The 20862-nt window shown below is 39.4% G+C and overlaps 1 pseudogene; it reads right to left on the bottom strand.

Annotated features, from left to right (window-relative positions):
• Window positions 1–17368: 17368 nt before the first annotated feature.
• On the bottom strand, window positions 17369–17486 carry LOC129407318 (5S ribosomal RNA; annotated as a pseudogene).
• Window positions 17487–20862: the final 3376 nt, after the last annotated feature.

Below are 20862 nucleotides of genomic sequence, written 5' to 3'. Positions count from 1 at the left end.
TACAACAAAAATCTGATTGTTAACAATATCCGTTTTAGCTGCTCCCCCATATGTATTAAATATTATTGGCCTATAGTATGTTGCACAAAAGTTTTCTATTGTTTACATTTTTGCAACGATTATATGATTATAATGTACTCTATAATCTCTTTTTGGTTGTGAGAGGGAAAAGGGGCATGGCCGAAAATGAGCACCAGGGAGCTCACTTCCCAGACTGATTTGAACATTGTCTCGACATGTGCCTACAGGGAAAATGACTCATTCATTAGTATCAAGACTTGATTGCAAAAGCCAAGAGAGTCACAGTATGGGCTTAGCTGAATTTATATGAGTCCAAATAACATATTAATATAACTAATGAAGTCATTGCTGGAGTACCTGATTGTTATACAGCAGAAAACTCACTCCCCTCATCCCTAGCGCTCAAGAATCCTTTGGCAGAGAGTTCACATCCACATACATTCATTTTTGAGCTCGTGCACAGCTTTAGAACAGATTTTTTAAGACGGTGACATCAAACGTGAAACAGGGCTGCTTCCAGGTTAACGAAAATCAAAAATACTTTATTATTAGCTGCTGACATTAGCTGCAGACAATGCATATACTCATTTACAAAAAGGCGTGGTACCCCAGCTTTAAAGAAAAAACTATACAGAAATAATTTGTCAAACAGTCAAAATCTACATTTACACATGCATTCAACTTTATAAGAATAGTGAAAGTTTGATATTTATTGCTGTAGTCGTACTGCTTATTATTCCTTAACAATGTATACCGAAGACCATACAAAAATAATGATGAATTTTACCCAGACTTTCACACATTTTAGTCATGATTTTAACAATAATCGCAGTTGGTCTAACACGGCAGCACCTAATTGCTGAGCCTTCTGCTGCTGAAGGACTTGTGCATTAACTAACATTTTATGACTCATCTCCAAAATGGCACGAAGTAGTAGATAGAGGTTTGCTGCTATGGAAACAAGTGTGGTGCAGCTGGGTTAGCGCTACATAATAGGGGCGTAAAGTTGAGCACTGAGAATTGTATTCACCAAACATGTGAGACACTATAAAGCTCACACAGGTCAGGTTCACCACTTTGCTACACCATCTGTCATTTAAGAGGAGACAGTAATATAATATGAACCTGCCATTAGTTGCATGCTGACGAAAAGCAATGTTGAAAATCTAATCTGGCATGGAATAATAATGATGACACAAATACAGCATGAACACAATTTCATAGTGCCCAGTTATATATAACAGAAAAAGAAGGTACGAGTGCATAGGAGGATTTATAATATCAAAAATGCAGAAAATGTATTCCCCATAGACTGTATATAGAAGTGGACTGAGTAAGTGTGACATCACTGTGGAAGTACTAGTATAATAAGAGCTGGGAGATGAACCAAAGATGACATTGTGTTGTTTTCAATAGTCCTGTGAGAAATCCCAAAAAATATGGTTCATTCAATGTTCGTCATTATTTCATCCATGTGACATCAAAAACGTGCACTGCCTGGTCAGTTCTGACCAATCAGAACAGTAGCTTTGAGGATTTAAACATTTTTAAAAGTTCATGTTGTGAAAATACAATAAAATACATAACCTTTGTGAAAGTTTCCAATGTCCTATCAGTCGAACATGGGCAGTTTAAATTTCTGGGTTCAAGCTCCTGGGAGCTGTAGTACCTATTGAATGGCCACTAGGGGAGCAGGATTGGTGAAGAGGTGTGGGTAGAAAGGGGCAAGTAACTTCCACAATTTAGCGTTTAGCAATGCTGGGAGCTGGATTATGTGTCAGTTTTGGTCTACTTTCAGATCATAAAGTTTTTCTTAGCTCAAAATTCTCCAGGTGTACCTAGCTGCTAAACACTAATCTAATAGAGACATGAGCCACTGAGCTAAAGCCATCGTTTGAATGGGCGGCCATGTTTGGACAATCATGGTATTCACCTGATCATATACAAGTTTGACAGACTTAGTGGTAAGGTTGGAAGTGGTAAGGTTGGTGGTGCTAACTTTCTTTAAGAGATGTCCACTTGCTTCTTATCTGACATGGAAAAAGAACTGGAAATTCTTCAGGGTCAGGGCTGAACTTTATGTTGTAGTACAGAGTTAAAACTGACAACCTCTGAAGTTTTTTTTCCAAATGAAATCAATTGAGACAAAATCCAAACTGTTCTTATAAATAGTAACATTGGTGTACAAGCACAGTACTGAGCAAAAACCAAATCAAAACTTAAGCCAAACAATATGAGTATCTATTTTAAGCACTTCCCTGTGCACAGAAAAGGATTTCTAGCAATAATGGAAAGTACAAGAATGTAATAAAAGTGTGATCTAAAAATGCATAGACATGTTAGTGTGCATGTGAGTAGCCCACAAATAGTTGTTCAGGCAAATTCTGGTACATTTACAGAAATGTTTATTAATATACATTGTCCCTATTAAATAATCTAATAAATAAATAACCTTGGGGGCACAGGTAGGTCACAGTCCCTGCAGGTACTTTATCTGTGGCAGCCTGCCTCACAAATATTCTCAATGTCATTTGTCACTGTCCAAACATTTGACAACTAGTGCAGCGGATATGGATCATTTTAGACAGTTTAGTCAGTTTTACCACTCCCAAAGGCACAATGTGCAGACACACAAGCAAACTGTCATGAAAAATAGAGAAGCAAATAAACCCAGGAGGATGTGCACTGTCCACACTGTAGATCAGCGATTCTAGAAAGCTCCCTGGTGCAGCCACTTGTGTTCTGTAAAATCTTTAGTTTTATCCTTAAAGGTGCACTGAGTAACTTTTTCTAGCAGAAGGTAAGCCACTTGCTTGTCTCCATGGAGATATTATTGCTTTGCCTAGAATGTTATACAGTATGGCACTAAACATTTAATTGCAGAGTTGCTCAAACTGTCATACGTGCACCACTTCTTGTACTTAAAAATAGTTGTTCATCCTGCCATTTTAGACTTGGCCACTTATGTAGATGTATCTATAATTAGAGCTGTTCCTGTATTCCACCACCAACATACTGCTATTACTGAAAAAATAAATAAAATAAATCTGCCCCAAAAAATGTAATATATTTGGTAGTATATGTCACGTTAATTCATAACTGAAAGTATCCTCCTGTGTAAACACAGTTATCCTGCCTTCAACATAATATACCATCTATGCAGGAGTCTCCCATTCTGTATTTGGAAACCCAGGCAGGTGAGGTGTGTGTGCAGAAGAGTACCTGTTTGCATCAGGACTTAGGGTTCATCTAGAGGAGGACGTCACCATCATAACCTTCACTTGCACCAAGCATGGGCTAATGGTGGCCTACAGGAGAGCATGAATACCACAGCTTAAAGCAACCTTGAAGATGAAGCCTGAAATGCCAGCTGGCTCCTCCACTCCTGTCTTTGGGTTCTGACTAATGACAATAACTTCTATCATCAGAATAAAGCAATGCCACAATAAGAACAAGTTCAAGAGAATAAAGTGCTTGAACTGTTATATAGCCTACAGTTTTAATAGTGTTGATTTGTTTTTGTTTGTATTTTTGTTCATTTCTTTTTTTTTTTTCATTTTTTGGAACAACAAAAAAAGCAAACAAGACTGCAAGATATCAAAACAAACAAATATTGCAATATATGTGAATAGTAGGCCTAATGCAATGTACATAGACCTAAATATAGAGCAAAACCTTCTTTTTTTCTCTCCTTTTATAAGGTATAGGTCCAAGAATTATCAACATAAATGCAGATTGGCCTATTGAACTTTATGGCTTATATTTTCATGGTTCATAAATTTTGGTTAAAGGTCCTATATTACACCAAATTACTCTTGTGAACTTTAAGCCTTGTTATAATGTTGCTACCTCCTCAAAACCATAACTGAAGTTGTGTTTTGGTTCACATTGGACACAACACTTTATTATTAGTCTGTCTGCATCTCCAAAGCTTAAAATGCTCTGTTCCACCTTGAAGCAGTAATTCTGAAATTAATGCTACCTTTTACCTTTTGTTTAGTAGAGAGTAGGGACTTCCTGGGTTGAAATTATGCAAATGACTCTAGTGAAGGTAGAGTTTAAAAACACAGCAGAGAACTTTCTGTATCACCACATGACATCACAAGGTGGAACAATGTATTCTGTTTGAGAAAATAACTCAATATGCAGAGTGTGTAAGTTAAACATACGTGAATTAAACAAAACACAATTCTGGCTATATGTTTTTGATGAGGAAGCAACATCATAACAGATGATAAAATAGCTTAATATGGCCCCTTTTGTAATTTGGGTTTATCATGCTGAAACAAAAATCATATGCATGACTTTCTCTCTCATAACTTGGGCCTTGTACCTCCATTTCATAATTCCATTATACTCCACTTGACATTGTCACAATGTTAATTAGATAAATCTGATTTTGAAGTTTACAACTTCAAATAAAATACTAACTGACAAATAAAAGTATTTGTGTCATATAATGTTTAGGTCCTGAAGATGCAGATTTTTACAAGACAGGGCTGTGGTGTTTATAAGGCTGGTGTTTATTTGAGAGTTGGGCTTGCAGACAACTGCACAGTTATTACTGGCAAACAGCTCTCTGTTTAAAAAACTGCTCAGAAATGTGGATGTCGAGAAACTGAAGCTATTTTATACTGGCTTAATGCACAGCCTTAAAATACAATGGGTTTAAAGCATGCATTCAAGTGGTACTTGGTGATTTACACATGTATTCAGTTGTTTTATAAAGACGGCAGCCTACAATTGTTCAGTCTAGGCACATAAAAAAGCAACCACAAGGTGGTGCCAAAGGCGAGCATTTTCCGTCTATCCCTCCTGCTACAATACTCATTTTTGGCATAAAATAACAATGTCAACTGAAAAACACCAAAGGATCACATGATACAGGATAGGCCTAATATAAATTAGACTTTTTCATATTACAACAATAACCAACAATAAAAAGACAGATTTACAGCACCATCACAGTCAGGGATCATTTCTCATTACTCAGCCTCGCCGTGGAGTAAGAAACAGAATGGAACAAACAGCAGCATGCAGCAACAGTTTGAGCTGAGGACTTGCCATAGATGTCACGGCCATAAAGGACCGTAAAACTAACAGGTGGCAAAACCAATTCAAGGCAACAATTCACGCTAAGGAAACAGTGGCATCTTTGACAATACGATGCTAAAATCTACCGCCCTCATTCTTTCACTTAATGTGTAACTTAAAAGCTCACCTTGTTTTCTCTTCCACTGGTCTGTTCGGATATTTCACTCAGTACTGATGTCTGTTCAACAGATAATGTCGTTTGACCGAAAAAAAAGGAAATAAATAAATAAAAAAATAGGAGGAAAAAAAAAAAAAAAAAAAAAAAAAAAAGAAAGAAACGTAATAACTAATTTCCCGGTTGCGTGAGATTCTTGTGTTTTTCAGCGCAAACACTCCGTCCAGGTAGGAGAACCCGGTAGAAAGGACCGCGACCAGATCAGCTTCTGTAGTGAACTTGTTGTCTTGCTGACACATTGACTTCTAGTTTAATGAGGCATAGAGCGATTGTCATTGGGGTATCCGTATTTAGAAATAGTTCCAACAAAATCCACTCCACTCTATGTTTGCAAAAGCGCTGGTCATTTCCCGGGCAAAAGACTTTTACCGGTTGTTTTTCTCTTCGATAATAGCCAGGTCTAAGCAGATGCTCCGTGATGCTGCGTATCCTGCATCATCGAGACAAGCGCGCACAGGGGAGAAGACTAATGCCACTAATTTCACTTCGTGCTGAGGTCATCCGAGAAAAGAACTCCGCCGTAAGCTCGTTTAGCTCATGTGTGGAAGTCGATGCGCTGTTGGTACACCGCCGTATCCACTGCGGACCGGTGTGAGACAAGCGGACGGAGACGCAGGCGTCCACAACGAGCGAAGTCTGGTCTCTGAATCTCGTGCGCGTAGAGAGTGGAGCTACATACACAGAAGAGAGAGGGAAAGAGAGAGAATTCGTGTAGGCTACGTAACAACGAATATTCGCTGATGGTAAAAACTCAGAGGTCTGTCACAGCAGGTTTTCCTCAGCCTTCAGGCAATAAGCATCTTGACAATTTGATGACCAAAAAAAAAAAAAACGGACACATCATAGAGATGTCAATTCGGAGAATGGCGATGTGCTAGAGGTAAGAATTTAGTCTCCAGGATGGGGTGGGACTGGAAGGAGAGTGCACGTAAAAAGTGATTCAAACATTGTCTGGGCTTGACATTCGTCTTAAACTACAATACGATTGTAGCCTCCACAAATCACATGTCTAAGATTCATGAAATGCTCATATGTGAATATTGTATTGACCAAAGTGCAGTCAGTGTTTTCAGAGTTTAATTGGTTTACTTATGTAATGTTTTTCATTTAAGTTTAATGGATCCCAATGGGAGTACAGCTCTATTTCTCCTGTTTTAAAAAGAGTTTGATGTTCACTCATAAGATGCTCATAGCAGCCTATAGTGCCCACTGACCTTATCACCAAACTCCGTGGTGCACTCTCCTGTCTAGACTGTCAAAGCCAAATAGGTGAAACAGTAAGGCAAAACGCTGCCCTTTTACCTGCGGAGAGGTTTCGTTCATTACATTGAACCCTATGGAGACAACATGCCAGTGTTAACTAAATATTGATGAAGAGGGCGGACAATCCACACTGTGAAAGGTGAAGGTTGGGCCAAGCACTTGGAAACAGATTATTCTGTGTAAACCACTGATTAAACCATTCAATAAGAGAAAATAAACCACCATCATTTTCTAAATACTGTGTATGGGTGTTCACATGACACTTTACACACTGGAACCCCCTCTATACATTTCAACCAACAAACAGACAAATAAATAATAAAATGAATGCGTAAATTGGTGTCGCACATTATATTGTACATTCTTATCACTGTCTATTATGCATGGATGCAGTGCCTGGAGTAATTTACAATGTATTATTGACAAAAATGAAATGAGGAGACTTCAAGTGGGAATTGGAAACCTGTTTCTATTATATTGGTGTTGGAATTGAAATGTAATGGGATATTTGTGTATACAATAGTAAAGCATGCTGGTTCATATTAATATTTTATGAGACCCACCAAATCAACCCAATGCTACTCAAGTGTGTTTAGGGCACACCTACAGAATAGGGATGGAAACTGCTCTCTGTATGGACTGAATACTCTAGTAGTGAACAAAACATGTGTCAATACAACTTCATAATTTATGGCGACTATAGTTTTATTGCAGACTGAGATTTCATTTTCAGTTTAAACGTTTGTCTGAAGAATTGTGAGGGTAACTTTGTGAAGGCTGATTGACAGGACAATAATGAAAACAGACTTCTCACAGAGTCTTAGAAGCTGGAGTCACATGTCACTTTTACCCAAGACAATTTGTAAAAACTGCACTGTGTGATCTGCTTGTGTCCATGAAGATGTTATTGCTTTGATTCAAGTGCTTCACTGTGCAGCATTTAACTTGTAAGCATTTCTGCATGGAGACAAGCATGTGGCACTACCAGGCCAAGTTATAGGCCATATCTGTGGAGAGGAGACCCCGCTCACAGTAAGACTTAAAAATAAATAAATAAAGATGAATGAAAAAAGCTTAATAGTGTTTTATGCTATAGTATGAAACATTTAAGACATACCAGTAATCTTTATGGAGAAAACCAGGGTTTTTTTAGTACACCTTTAAGTCAAAAGTTTTGCTAAATAAACGATAGTAGTTGTGGCAATAATACTAGACGTAGTAGTTGCTGTCAGTCAAAACTGCAAACCAAATCATTTCACATATTAAAAATAGAACTATTGCCGTGGTAAAGGAGGGTTCGCATAAGACCAAATTGCTAAAAACTGTGCCATCGACCATCTGAAGCCCTGGCTGAGTCAGAGGCATAAGGATGTGCATGCTCTGATGTGAAATGGGTAATTATTGGCCCATAGATGAAAATCATTTCTGTGGATAAAAATATGACTTGCGGAACGACTCCAGTGAGAATTTCTGTCAGATGCTCAGAAAGAGTACAGTGTAGTATATATGCCGAGGGTTTTCTTGTGTGGCATGAATCAGTGAAGCACAATCATAAATATAAAACACTGTCAAGTTGGAGGGAGTCCCTATCTGTCAGCCATCTTGTCTTCTTTGTGTTTACATAACCTCATCTGACTCCAAATGAACCATATTTGTGCCGAGGGCGTTTGGTAATTAGGCAGAGCCCTGACGCTGCATTGGGCATTATTGACAGAGCCTTAGTCCACAGTGAGCCGCAGTGTGTGGGTGGGACGGGCGTGAATAAGGCTGCTCCTGCTGAGGTGGCAGGACAAGGGTACAGTCACCTCCCTCTGATGCATCCTCTGTGTTTCTGTTCACCCTGAATGACATATTTAGAGTCCGGGGGGAGAGGCTGGTCCCACTGGGTGTATTGATTGAGAATGCTGGCAAAGGTGCACTAACAGGGTATAAAATGCACTGACAAATAGGGACATGGGCAGTCAGCAGTTTGCCTCATTAGCATTCAATGGTTTGTTCAGCTGACAGATGTTTTGGCAACAACTCAAATATTCCTTTGATGAACTGTGCTGACCTCTGGTCTTTAGGAGGTTTGGTCTGTCACAGATAAAATACACTGTGGAGCTATTAATGAAGTGGAGGGTGACACAACTGAACAGAAACTCCAGTGCTATTTTTAGCTACTATAATTCTGGTATCATCGTTATCGTCGTTTCTGTTGTTTTTGTTTCCAGGGATTTTGAGATGAATCATCGAATCATCATGTTGTCATATCCCTTGTGTTCTCTTTTTTAACTTGATTGTCCTACCTGGCTGCAAATAACTGTATTGATATCCATCTGTAGGCTAGGTTATCCAGGTTTTTATAGTGTCAATATATGTGGCTGTCCCTATATGGTGCTATATGATGCTGTTTGTAATGTTTGTGGAAAACTAATCTGCCCTCTATGACTTTATCTTCCATCATCTCTAGTATGACCTCCTCTGACATACGCTTTCCTAATGTCTACTCTAAACACCATAACCTCTGCTACCTCAAACAGCCACATATTTCTACTTTTATCATAGTAAAGTAATAAGTACCTTTTCTCTTTGCTTTAATTTTATTACTATGACTTGTATTATTCCACAATTTACAGTGATGCGGTCGCTGTATCGGACCGTTGTGGTGAAGCAGGAGCTGAGAAAGGCAAAGCTCTCGATTTACCGCTCAATCTACATTTGTCCCCCTCACCTATGGTCATGAGGTTAATGACCAAAGGGACAAGATTGCGGATGCAAACAGCCAAAATGAGTTTCCTCCGCAGGGTGTCTAGGCGCTCCCTTAGAGATAGGGTGAGGAGCTCAGTCATATAGGAAGAGCTCGGAGTAGAGCCGTTGCTCCTCCATGTTGAGAGGAGCCAGCTGAGGTGCCTCGGACATCTGTTCCGGATGCCTCCTGGGCACCTCCCTCGGGAGGTGTTCCGGGCATGTCCCACCGGAAGGAGGCCCCGGGGAAGACCCAGGACACATTGGAGGGGCTATGTCTCTCGGCTGGCCTGGGAACGCCTTGGGGCACCCCCAAAGGAGCTGGGGGAGTGTCCGGGGTGAAGGATGTCTGGGAGTCCCTGCTTAGATTGTTGGCCCCGCGACCCGGCCCTGGATAAGCGGAAGAAAATGGATGGATGGACTTGTATTATCCCATACTCAGACATCAGACATAACATGCTCAGACATTCTGTGAACTAGGGCTAAGACTACTGACACCTGCTTTGTTTCTAACTTGTCTAACATCACAACAAATATTATTCAGAAATATCTTGATTATCTTTGGATTCATTACAAATTGCAATGTCATCTGCTAGTTTCACGGTCTATGATTCCAGTCACACATCATTTGATTTGAATCACTAATACTTTTTGTAAGTGTTGCAAATCTTCTCCACAAACTGTATCAGTTTGTTGTATTCTTTTATATTTTAATTTTTATATCAATCACTACTGATCAGTCATGATTTGTAAGGATGACCCAATAACACAATTGTATTATGGTGCTTGCTAATTAAATCAAGTGGAAAGTTGTTTATCATCTAAATATAGTCATGTCTTTATAGATTACAATAAAGTAATTAGTAAAACTGACATAGATTAACCAACTGTAGTCTCATGTTTCACATTAAAAAGCCGTTTTATGATATAATTTCCCATGTGAGTAGATAATATGAAGAAATGTATTTACCTTAACATCAGCTTGAAGTGCTTTGATTAAGTAACACGGTAGGATCCAGCCGAGCATGCTCCTCGCGCACAGATGTCTAAGTTGATTTGGTGGTCCTTGGGGGGAGACTTGGAGCTTTCACTAACTTGTCAGCGCAGCCTGTGTACCCATGCTTTAAATATGAAGACAGTCAGATTTATGGATATACATGTAAAGCTCTTATCATCCTGTCCCTTCACCTTGACATCTGCTTGTGTACCAGATTGATTTACAACTCAAGTCGCCACTGGTGGTTGAACACCTTAGGGCCCCCGGCACACAGCAGCACCATTCGCACCTGCTAAATATTCATCAACTGTGAAATGGTCCACTGCTGCTCCCTTCTACTACTGCTGTGCCCAAGTCCCTCACCTCACATCCTCGGGACTCCTTTTCTGTACCACGGTGTTGTGCGTTTTGTGACTCCAAAGTTGTTGTTCATTTTGCATCAGCTAACAGGATAGATGCCCATCCTCCTTCAAAACGACAGCAGGCTAATAGCTTTGGCTCAAATCCAGTGACTGGAGAGAGAGATGGGCAACGTAAAGGGGAGAAAGCTGTAAGGAAGAGCTGAATGATTTTGTTGCAAACTCGCGGAATTGGCTAACACAAACACTAACTACATGTGACACTTTGAAAAACAATCATATAATTAAATGCTGCCTCTGAGTTAATCGTATATGCCGGGCTGGCACTTTGCACCGGTCTACTGATGAGAGCCTGATATAAGAAAACTAAGGGTTACGTGGTTTGTTTGGGCAATTTATTCTCACCACATTGAGCAATTAGCGGGTTCACTCACACATGAATGTCTATAGTGCATTCGGCACAGGAAAATGGCCACTTAACTTGCCTACTGCAAAGGAGAGAGAGGCTGGAAAAAGAGCAGGTGACGCATCTGAAAATCAGAATAGGTCAAGGAAAAGAAAAAGATTACGTATGAAAGACTAGAAATGCTTGTCTGAGAATTACATTTTTACTTTTTGAAATCAGTTTTGCCATCATCATTTCCAAAATAAGTGCGGCAAAATAAAACTGACTCAGTTAGTCCGCACTTGGCCTTGAATGAAAATCCACTAGGAGCAAACGTGAATAGAACAATGGTTTTTACATGACAATCTCCTTCAGCCCAAATGTTCAAAAAGTGTTTTGAGAAATGACAAACTGAATGGCTGAAAGGTCTAAAAAACAGACACTCAGAAAAAATCCCCAAAACTGGATGGAAAAGGGAGCTCATACTCGAACATATTACCTTTAATGACAGTGGCTGAAAAAGGCTACAGCTCATGGCAGTATGGATATAATGGCAAGTATCCAGCTTATCTCTAGCTGACAGAGGTGAGAGGTACATTAACTTGAGTAACTTTTTTAATAAAATTGTACTTCAGTCACCGGTACCTTTACTCCTTCAAATTATAAAGCAGATACATCCAGACAATTACTCTTACTTGAGAAGTAAGTTTCCGTAAATACTTGCATTAACCATGTTTTTCTACTTGAGTTATTTCTTATTAAGTAACTTCATTCTAACTTAAGTAAATTCATTTTTGACCTCTCTACCCACCATTATGAACTATATGAGCCTATAGGTGGGTCATACTCAACAATGGCCATATATTCCCCAGGATGAGAGCATCTTGCATTCACAAGTATTCAGTCATTCTGCACCAACCTTGAAATATGAAGAAATAATTTTTCACTGTAATATTTTGCCTGATTCATGTGAGATTTGCTTTTATCAAACACTATCCTTGATGCCTATTTATATAATAATTGGCAAAACAAAATGACCCCTTCTGAATTCCACACATGTCTTATTCTCAAAGACCTCTTCTGGCTGCTATCAGTCATTCTTTTGTGGATTGTGGGTTGCTGTTCATAAAATTGACAGTTTCAAGTTTGCATAAATAAGTGCCTGTTATTTTAGAAGAGAGAACACAGTTGGGAGGACAACTTGAGATACCATTATGTTGTTTGGGAGGAGGTCAGCCTACTTCAAATCACATCAATTATTACGTCGTTGCGTTTGCGCCTTTCCTCTTCCCCTCCAGCGTGCGTATTTTTGACCCTAAATGAAAGCAGTCAGTTTGAATTTGGGAAGATTCACCTGGAGGCTACATTCTTGCTCACTCACACTCCCTCACATCTTCAGTATCTTCTTTCCCCAGCCCTGTGCAGTAATAGGTTCCAGACGTCAATCACTGTACCTGACTTTATTACAGGTTAAAGAGCCAAGATGAAGACTTTCCCTCCATGGATGTTGAGAGGGCTCATATTTTTACTTCAAAGTCATAGGGACTGTCAACGTTGTGACCTCTATAAACAGAGGGGAAATGAAAGGAGTGTTTGAGATCACCTATTACTGAAATCAACTGTCTCTCAAAGGCAGGTGCACAAAACCAAGAATACAATGAAAGGTATTATTTCAGAGGTACGTTAACGGTTGACTATAAGCAATTTTGTGCTTTCAGAGCCAGCAAAAGTGCTTTTATCCAGTCGAAGGTGATGGTGTTATGTTAAGATAAGTTATAAATGACTTCCTCCTCCTCCACCTGGCCCTATGAGGAGGTTTAGTGGGATTAACCAGGCCCTTGACTGGAGTAGATCTCAGAAATAGCCTTGAGTGAACTGCTGCATTAGGTCCAGAGTAAACTCACCTTCAGGCCGCAGGATTATTAGCTCTCTCTCTTATTTTGTGCCCTTTTCAAAACCAGCAAGAACCTGTCAAAAGAGCTACAGGCATTTGTCAAGGGGACTATCTTCCAAGCTGCAAGTTATCATTTTAAGGCCCACCAAGTTATTATATTCTTTGCCAATCCGGTTAGGTTTTAGGATTTTCAGGGACATGTTTACGGTAAACTAGTCTTACAGTTCAAGTTGTCATTTCGATCAAAAGATAATTCGATGTAGCCCAGTCAAATAACTGTCTGCATAAAGAATGTATATGGAGCTTGACTGCTATATGTATATTGTAAGAGAGCTCACAGGCACAGGAAGATAGGCACCTAAACATTCATTTATTCACTTTGTTCCTTGCTGATATATTTAGATCTATCCACGGATTTCAGAATGATGAAAAAGGCCCGATGTCAAAAGCAGTTAACTATTTAATAAGTGCCCATATTATGCTTTTTTACAAACTCTGCGTATTTAGATTCTTCTACCAAATGGAAATACCTTGTGATGTCATGTGATAATACAGGAAGTGCTTCACTGTGTTTTTAAACACCACACACCTTCACAAGAATCATTTGGATGATTTCAGCCCTGGAATTGCCAATCTCTACTGTACAAAATGTAAAAAGTAGCTGTTAACATAAAAACTACCTCTTCATGACATCACAAGGTGGAACAAAGCATTTTGAGCTATGGAGATGTGGACAGACTTATAAATGTAGTTAATATGATTAACTGAGATTCAGGAGCAGGACCACGCCTCAACCGCCCTCTCCTCTCACCAGTGAACCACAACTCACCTCGACCCTCTAATTTCCCAGAAGCCTATATGTAGCACCCTTTCCCATCATCCCAGTTTGTCTCGGCTAACTCCCATCCCCTATTTTGTTTGTCTTTCAGTCATAAGACCCCTACAAGGGGGGTCCCGTTCCGGCTGGGCCAATTGCAGATTGAGACGGAGCCCCCACCCATAGTCTCAACCCAGCCATCTCTGCCCAGCTTCGTACATTATCAATAAACTTCTTCGCACTATGTCGTTGTTGGTAGCTTAGCTAGTGAATAAAGGCTTACTCAAATGTGTGTGCTTGAAAGAAAACACCACTTCAGATGTTTTTGAGGAAGTAACAACGTTGCAACATGACTAAAAGCTCATAATAGTCCATTTGCATAATATAGGGCCTATTATATATTTTGCATAGTGAAAAGTCCTCAAAATGTCACATATAACTGGAAGTGGAAGCCCATGAATACAAACTGTGAACAGATTTGTAATAATTAAGCACAGCTCAGCAGTTTTTCTCTCTCTCTAGAAAGTCCTCCAAACCATCCCTCGAAAGAGCGTATAGAGTTCACATCACACACAAAAGGCCCATTGCTTATTCCAGTCAGGTTTGGCTGTATTCTATTATTTATTTATATTACAACAAGTGGAATCTTGCTTTCCTGATGTACACATTAGCATTGCAGTCTTATCGATCAGTGCAGCGCTGCAGGAACATGGCGGGTAGATTAAATCACCTGACCCCAGCTTGGTCTCTTGGAATACACGGAGGACATGCAAACAACAGCTGTGCAGTATCACATCCTATGTACACAGAGGCACCTGGCACTTGAATACGTCATCAGAGTTGAATACATTCAATGAAAGGGTTCTTAGAAAACAGCTCCTGATGGTTGTATTTACAAGTCTGAAGAAAAAAGAAACAAGGCTGAATTCGTTCTCCACCTGCATTGGGAGAGGGTTAGTATAGCTACATGTTACAGTGAACAGATGTAGCCCCTTTCTTAATTCTTTGTTTACACACACTGTCAATGTAAAACAAACCTGTCTGGCTTCAAAGCTCATGTAACATTCATGCTCATGGTTTAAACATAAAGCTGGGCAGCGTTGGGGCATCACCAGCTCATAAAGGGACACCATGTTGTAATTACAGACTCTAGATGGAGGCCGCCTCATAGCCTATACATGTTGGCCCACAATGATGGCACAATTAAAGCAGCTATGTGTGCTACGTGCTGAAAGAAGGCACTGCTTTCGGAGTGACTCATGCTTTGTGATTCACGACTGCAGTTGGACAGGCAGGAATTAAAAAAGAGCCGAATGCCACACAGGGCTTTTAATAGAACCTCAATTATACAACAAAAACATGCTAGACCTGGACCAAGACATGGAGTTCACTGTAATGAATGCTAAAAATCTGAAAGCTTGTCATTGCTATTCAATTCAATGTGGTGAAGTTTGTAAAAAAAATAGGCACTGCAGAAAATTCAACCCATTTTTTGAATTCTTGTTTCTTATCACAAAAGACTGGACTAAATCAAAACCATGTTGCTAAAGGAGGAGAACTAAAGTCCAAATGTTACACTCATTTAGCTTGAGTTCAAAGTTGAGTTGAAGTTTTCTGAAGCAAGACTCTTGAATCCAATCCATATTAAAGTTAAGTCAACATGAAAAGAAGACCCAATTGGTATTTATTTATTTATTTATTTATTTACTTACTTTAGGTCTAAACTTTGATATCACTAATTTGTACTGATTTATCATCTTTATGGTCAAAGTGCTTAAATTGTACAGCAGTGAACACAAGGACCACTGCAGAAAGCTCTACCTAAACATGTCTGACTTCAGTTTTCAAAAAACACATTTAATTCTTACCACATTAAGATACAAGAAGAGCAAAGAGAGATAGTATCTAGTAAACTGATGGTATATTTGTTTGAGCTAAGACTTGTAACGCCAAGGCAGGCATGTTGCCGTGTGTGCACTGTGACCTAACCCTTTTATGAAAATGCCAGCAAAATCCAACTATTGCTACTGCAGTATGAAGCCTCTTCCTTTCATGAGAAAAACACACTTAAAGCCATGAAAAGAGACAGGAAATCTCTAATTAATACAAACATTACAATTAACTTTTCCCATCAATTTACAACTGCCACACAACAAGCTCTCTGTCAGTGTTCTATTATTGGTTCTAACACAGATGTATTTCAGTGTATACGCCCTCTTGTACCCTGCCTCCTGTACACGCCTTGATAGTGGCAGCCTTATATTAGCCATGATAAATAACTAATCAATTTTTCGCTCTGAAGCAAATGCAGCGTGGTGCAGGAGTGAGACAGTCACCATTCATCCCTGTCACACAGAGGAGCTCAGCAGCCGTCATGTGTTCACAGAAGCGGGACCTGCAGACTCCAACCACCTGTCCATCACAACGCTTAAACAACCTGCTCTTTGCTTCCATTCTTAAGCATTTCTGAGGACAATAAATCTATATGTGGCAATCACCAGGCAGCATGGGAAAAGCAGCTGTAGACTATCCGTATAACCACCAATGAGGCATGACATTACAATATGCAGCCTCACAAACTGTATTTTACACCTCTTGGATACAACCTGCAGTCATGTCTTATCCAAACAAGAGTAGCTTAACTTGTTTAAATGAAAACCACTTTTGAGTTTTGCTTCATCATCCGATTTGCATCATTTTCCTGCTAAAATGTAACACTGCCGACCACTTTTGAGTTTGATTCAGCATCCTCTTTGCATAATATTTCTCCTAATATTGTAACATTGCAGCCAATCACAAGGGGACACTTGCTATTCAGTTCACCTTTCTCTGTCTGTGACCTTAATGTTATCCTTGATCAGTCCACATCCCCATGCTACTGAAATTAGCACTTGGTCTTGTAGCTTGTGTGCTATTGATCAGGAGTGGGGCAGTGGATGCATGGTGAACTCTGATCACAGTTCCACTCACATGGACCTCTTCACTGCACTCTGAACGGGGGCAGCCCTGTGCCAGCTGGCCTGCCTGGAGCTGTCTCCCTCCATACTCTATCAAAGTACGCTGCAGTAATTAGAGAGGGTTAATGCCAAGCCACAAGTGCATATTTATAACAGGGTGAGCTGATCCATTATCAGAGGTGGAAAATATCTAGAAAGAGGAAGTATCTGGTAAGTAATTTTATTTGAGCATTAACAACTTTTATAGCCTTTTGTTTTGTAACATTTGGCAAGGTGTGTATGCTCAAAGTAACAGAATAGCAGTAGTGATAAAATAAAGTTTAGAAATGATAAATTGTAAAAGTAATCCCTCATTTGTCCAGTAGTGTCCAATATTTTTTTCTTGGCTTTAAAGTTAGACACATGTCCATGGAGATGATATTGCTTTGCTTGAAATTAATTATGTAATTAATTAATCATTAGATATATATAGCGCCTTTCAAAACACCCAGAGTGCTTTACAGTTCATTGTTCATTCACTCCACACTCACTGGTGGCAAGCTACTATTGTAGCCACAGCTGCCCTGGGGCAGACTGACAGAAGCAACGTTGCCAATCTGCGCCATTGGTCCCTCCAACCACAACCAACTCATACTCCACTTGCTTACTAGGCAATGTGGGTAGTTATTGCACCAGTGTCCCACTGTGGCACCTGAAATTCCCAGTGGTTTCCCATCCAGGTACTACTCAGGCCTGGCTTTGCTTAGCTTCTGAGATCTGATGAGATCAGGCTTTGACAAGCCGGTATGGCCACAAAATGGCCATGGAAATGTTTCACTGCATGGCATTACATGTACTACATTACATACATTTCCTTGCATTTATTCAAGTCAGCATCTTTTTATTGCACAAAAATACTTTTTTAAAACACACATTCTTGTTGATAGATAGATAATGTTAGTGGAAATATTGTGGAACATTTCAGGCAAAGCAATTACATCTAAATGGAGACAAGCAGGTAGCAGATCTTTCACCAAAACAGTTACATAAGTCTATTATTTTTACTTGAGTCAGTTACTAGCTAACATGTTACACCTCTCCTCCTCTCAACCCCATCCTCGAAAGCTTCTATCCTTTTAGGATCTGAGAGCTATCTCTGCATACTCCTGCCATTCAGAGTGTGGGTGCATTCATCTTTGGCTGTCATTCCAAAACATCCTCTTCCTCCGCACACCTGGGCCATTGTAGAGCTTTTTGGGACAGCGATTACTCCAAAGAGAAAAGCCATGGATTAATCAGCTGCTGGAGAGCGCATTGATCTTCAGTCCAATCCATCTGGTATTGGCTGTGCTGGTTGGGAGGGGGTGCAGTACACAGGGAGGATCAATGGCATAAGGTCAGGGGTGTTCATTTGGGAAACAGGTTGTAGGTGAGGGGCCAGTGTAACAGGCAGCACTCATGTCCATTCAGAGTAACATGGGTCTGACAGAGATATAGCATGGTATAGCACTCATTTTTGAGTAATACCTCAAACATAAATACTACTATCATCTTTATTTATTCTTATTTATTTATTTCAATTACTTTTAAATTCAAGTTATTTTTAATACAGAAATATTGCACTGTTAAAAACATGAATCTATTCAAATAAATGTCCTATATAAATTGATTCTTGTGAGCTTTAAACTATGGTAGAATGTTGTTACACATGTCTGACTAACCCTGCATTATTAGTCCAAAGCTTAAAATGCTCTGGTCCACCTTGTGATGTCACGAAGCAGTAGCACTTCTTGTTTTGCCACATGACATCACAAAATGAAAGTGTTTTCTGTTTGAGAGACGACCTCAGCCTATGCAGGGTTTGTGTGCTGAAGATGTGTGAATGAAACAAAACACAACTCCAGGTATGTTTTTGATGATGACACAACATTATAACATATCAGAAAATAGTATAGTATGGCACCTTTAAAATTTAACACAGTCTTGTAAAAGTCAGTGTAAAAAAAAGTGTGGTGTGTCTAATAAACATGTCCAAAATACTCTGCATTACCAAATACTAAAACTGCTGGTCAAAAAAAAGTCCTCATCTTGACCTATAAATAATAATATATTCCATTTTCAGAAAAATGTTTGACAAAAATATTTTATCTGTGAATTTTAGGAATATTTTTGTTGCTCCTTGTTGCTAACGGTTTAAATAAATCTATGATGTACAATATAGATGGTCTGAGCAGAAATATATTTCACAGCAGTCTAACTCTGTTTTCACAAGTAAGGCAGCAAAGCCAAATACATGATTATACACACAGTATTTTTCACACCTTCACAGTGTTTAAATAAAATATATGTCATAATCATGTAAGCAAAATAGGAACATTCAAATCAATGAATAGCAACCTTGAAAAAAAAAATAAAAAAAAATGGAGAAACATGAAAGTCAGACGACCGTCTTCAAAAGCAGGAAGCAGCAACACCTGCTTTGAATGAGCTACTATAGAATCAGAAGTCTGCAGATATGGTCCAACATCAAAATGGTAATTCTATACTTGGAAGATGCATTAACATACTGATGGGAAACTTATTGGGGACAGAATAACGCTGTTGTCAGATGTAATAAAAGAAAAATCTATAGAACCATATGATTTACTTTCTGTCTGGTGAATTTTAGCCATGCTCTAGTGATTATTTAAACTACATTCTGTGACAACCTCATGGAACAAAATATATGTAGGCTATTTTAAAGTTGTAATTCTGGAGAGAGTGAGTTCACCAATAAAAAGGTGAGTGTAAAACCAGCGTGGACATATGTTGGAAGGATTTGATTGTTGGCACTGAGCGAGGGACAGGAGATAGAGCTGGGAGTAGCAGAGGGACAGCTCATGTTTTTGAAGATAAGTCACAAAGGCCATAAAGCAGGTTTGGAGATACAGAGGAAGATGCTGAGCTTGGATTTGCCACCAGGAGCCCTGAAGGTACAAACCTCCAAAGCATAAGAAGACCACTATGAACTATGAAATATGTTTTGCTGGCAGTGCCTATATTAAGTTAGATTGTAATAGTGTGGACTGGGGGTGTAACGATATCCAAGTCTCATGATACAATATTGTCACGGTATGAACCTCATGGTACGATACATTGCGATATTGTGGGAAAGCTCACGATATGGTGGGGAGGCTCACGATTAGGGATGTACCGATATCCAAATCTCTTGGTACAATGTTTCCACGATGTACATCTCACGGTACAATATTTATTGTGATCTTCTGTGGAGGCTAACAAAACTGTCAATACTTTTTCCTCTTAAAATGCCTTGACAAGACTTAATCCAAAGAACTATGACTTAAAAGTGCTTAGAACTGTTATTTCTTCTTGTAGTCTACAAAGGATGATGGCCTGTGTAGTTCCCCTAGTCTTTTTTTTTTTTTTTTAGCTATTAATGCACCATAACTGTTAAATTAAGCAAAGAGACTTGTAATTCGATATATTGTGATTGTCCACGATATTATTGTGAGAACTTTGACAATACGATATCATGATATTTCAGTTATTGTTACATTCGTAGTGTGGACTGTTACTTAAACCTCACTATATTTATGCAATAAAAACACCTGAATAAATGCAAGATATATACGCCCAAGTTTAATGCCATACTCTGGAATCTGTATAGTCGTTGGCTTTGAGTTGGCTTGAGTTTTCAATAAACCTTGCATTTATTCATGTGTGTTTTATTGAAAATTCCAGGCAAAGCAATACCATCTCCATGGAAACAAACAAGTAGCTGATCCCCACCAGAAAAGTTGCACAGTGCATCGTAACTGCAATTTTCTTTCCCAATGAGCAACGCGCTCTAACTCAAATTCAGGTGCTCCGTCTAAACTTATAGGCTACTACAGAACTTAAGACTTAAGCTTTTGAACCAATTTTGGATTCCAGCTCCATCTTTGACTGAGCTCGCTGTTGCATATCAGAGTTTGATTTGGGAGAGAGGGGGTGTGGGTGGGGTGTAGCTTGACATGAAGTACCCCTCTGAAAGCCTCTGACTTGAGTGGCACCTCTCTACGTCAACTCTCCAATTAGCGCGCTGACGGCTGCGCAAGGAGAGACGCGACAATCAATTACCGTGCCCATGTCCTGTCTCTATCCTCTGTCTTCATCATGCTGCCCTCTGCTTTTGTCCCCACCTAAACCACTCCT

Source organism: Boleophthalmus pectinirostris, unplaced genomic scaffold (genome assembly GCF_026225935.1).
Source record: "Boleophthalmus pectinirostris isolate CB_2022bp ecotype Guang Dong unplaced genomic scaffold, ASM2622593v1 HiC_scaffold_9, whole genome shotgun sequence".
Classification (NCBI taxonomy): Eukaryota; Metazoa; Chordata; class Actinopteri; order Gobiiformes; family Gobiidae; genus Boleophthalmus; species Boleophthalmus pectinirostris.
Note: the sequence above shows the minus strand (reverse complement) of the source record. Positions and strands in the feature narration are given on the sequence as shown.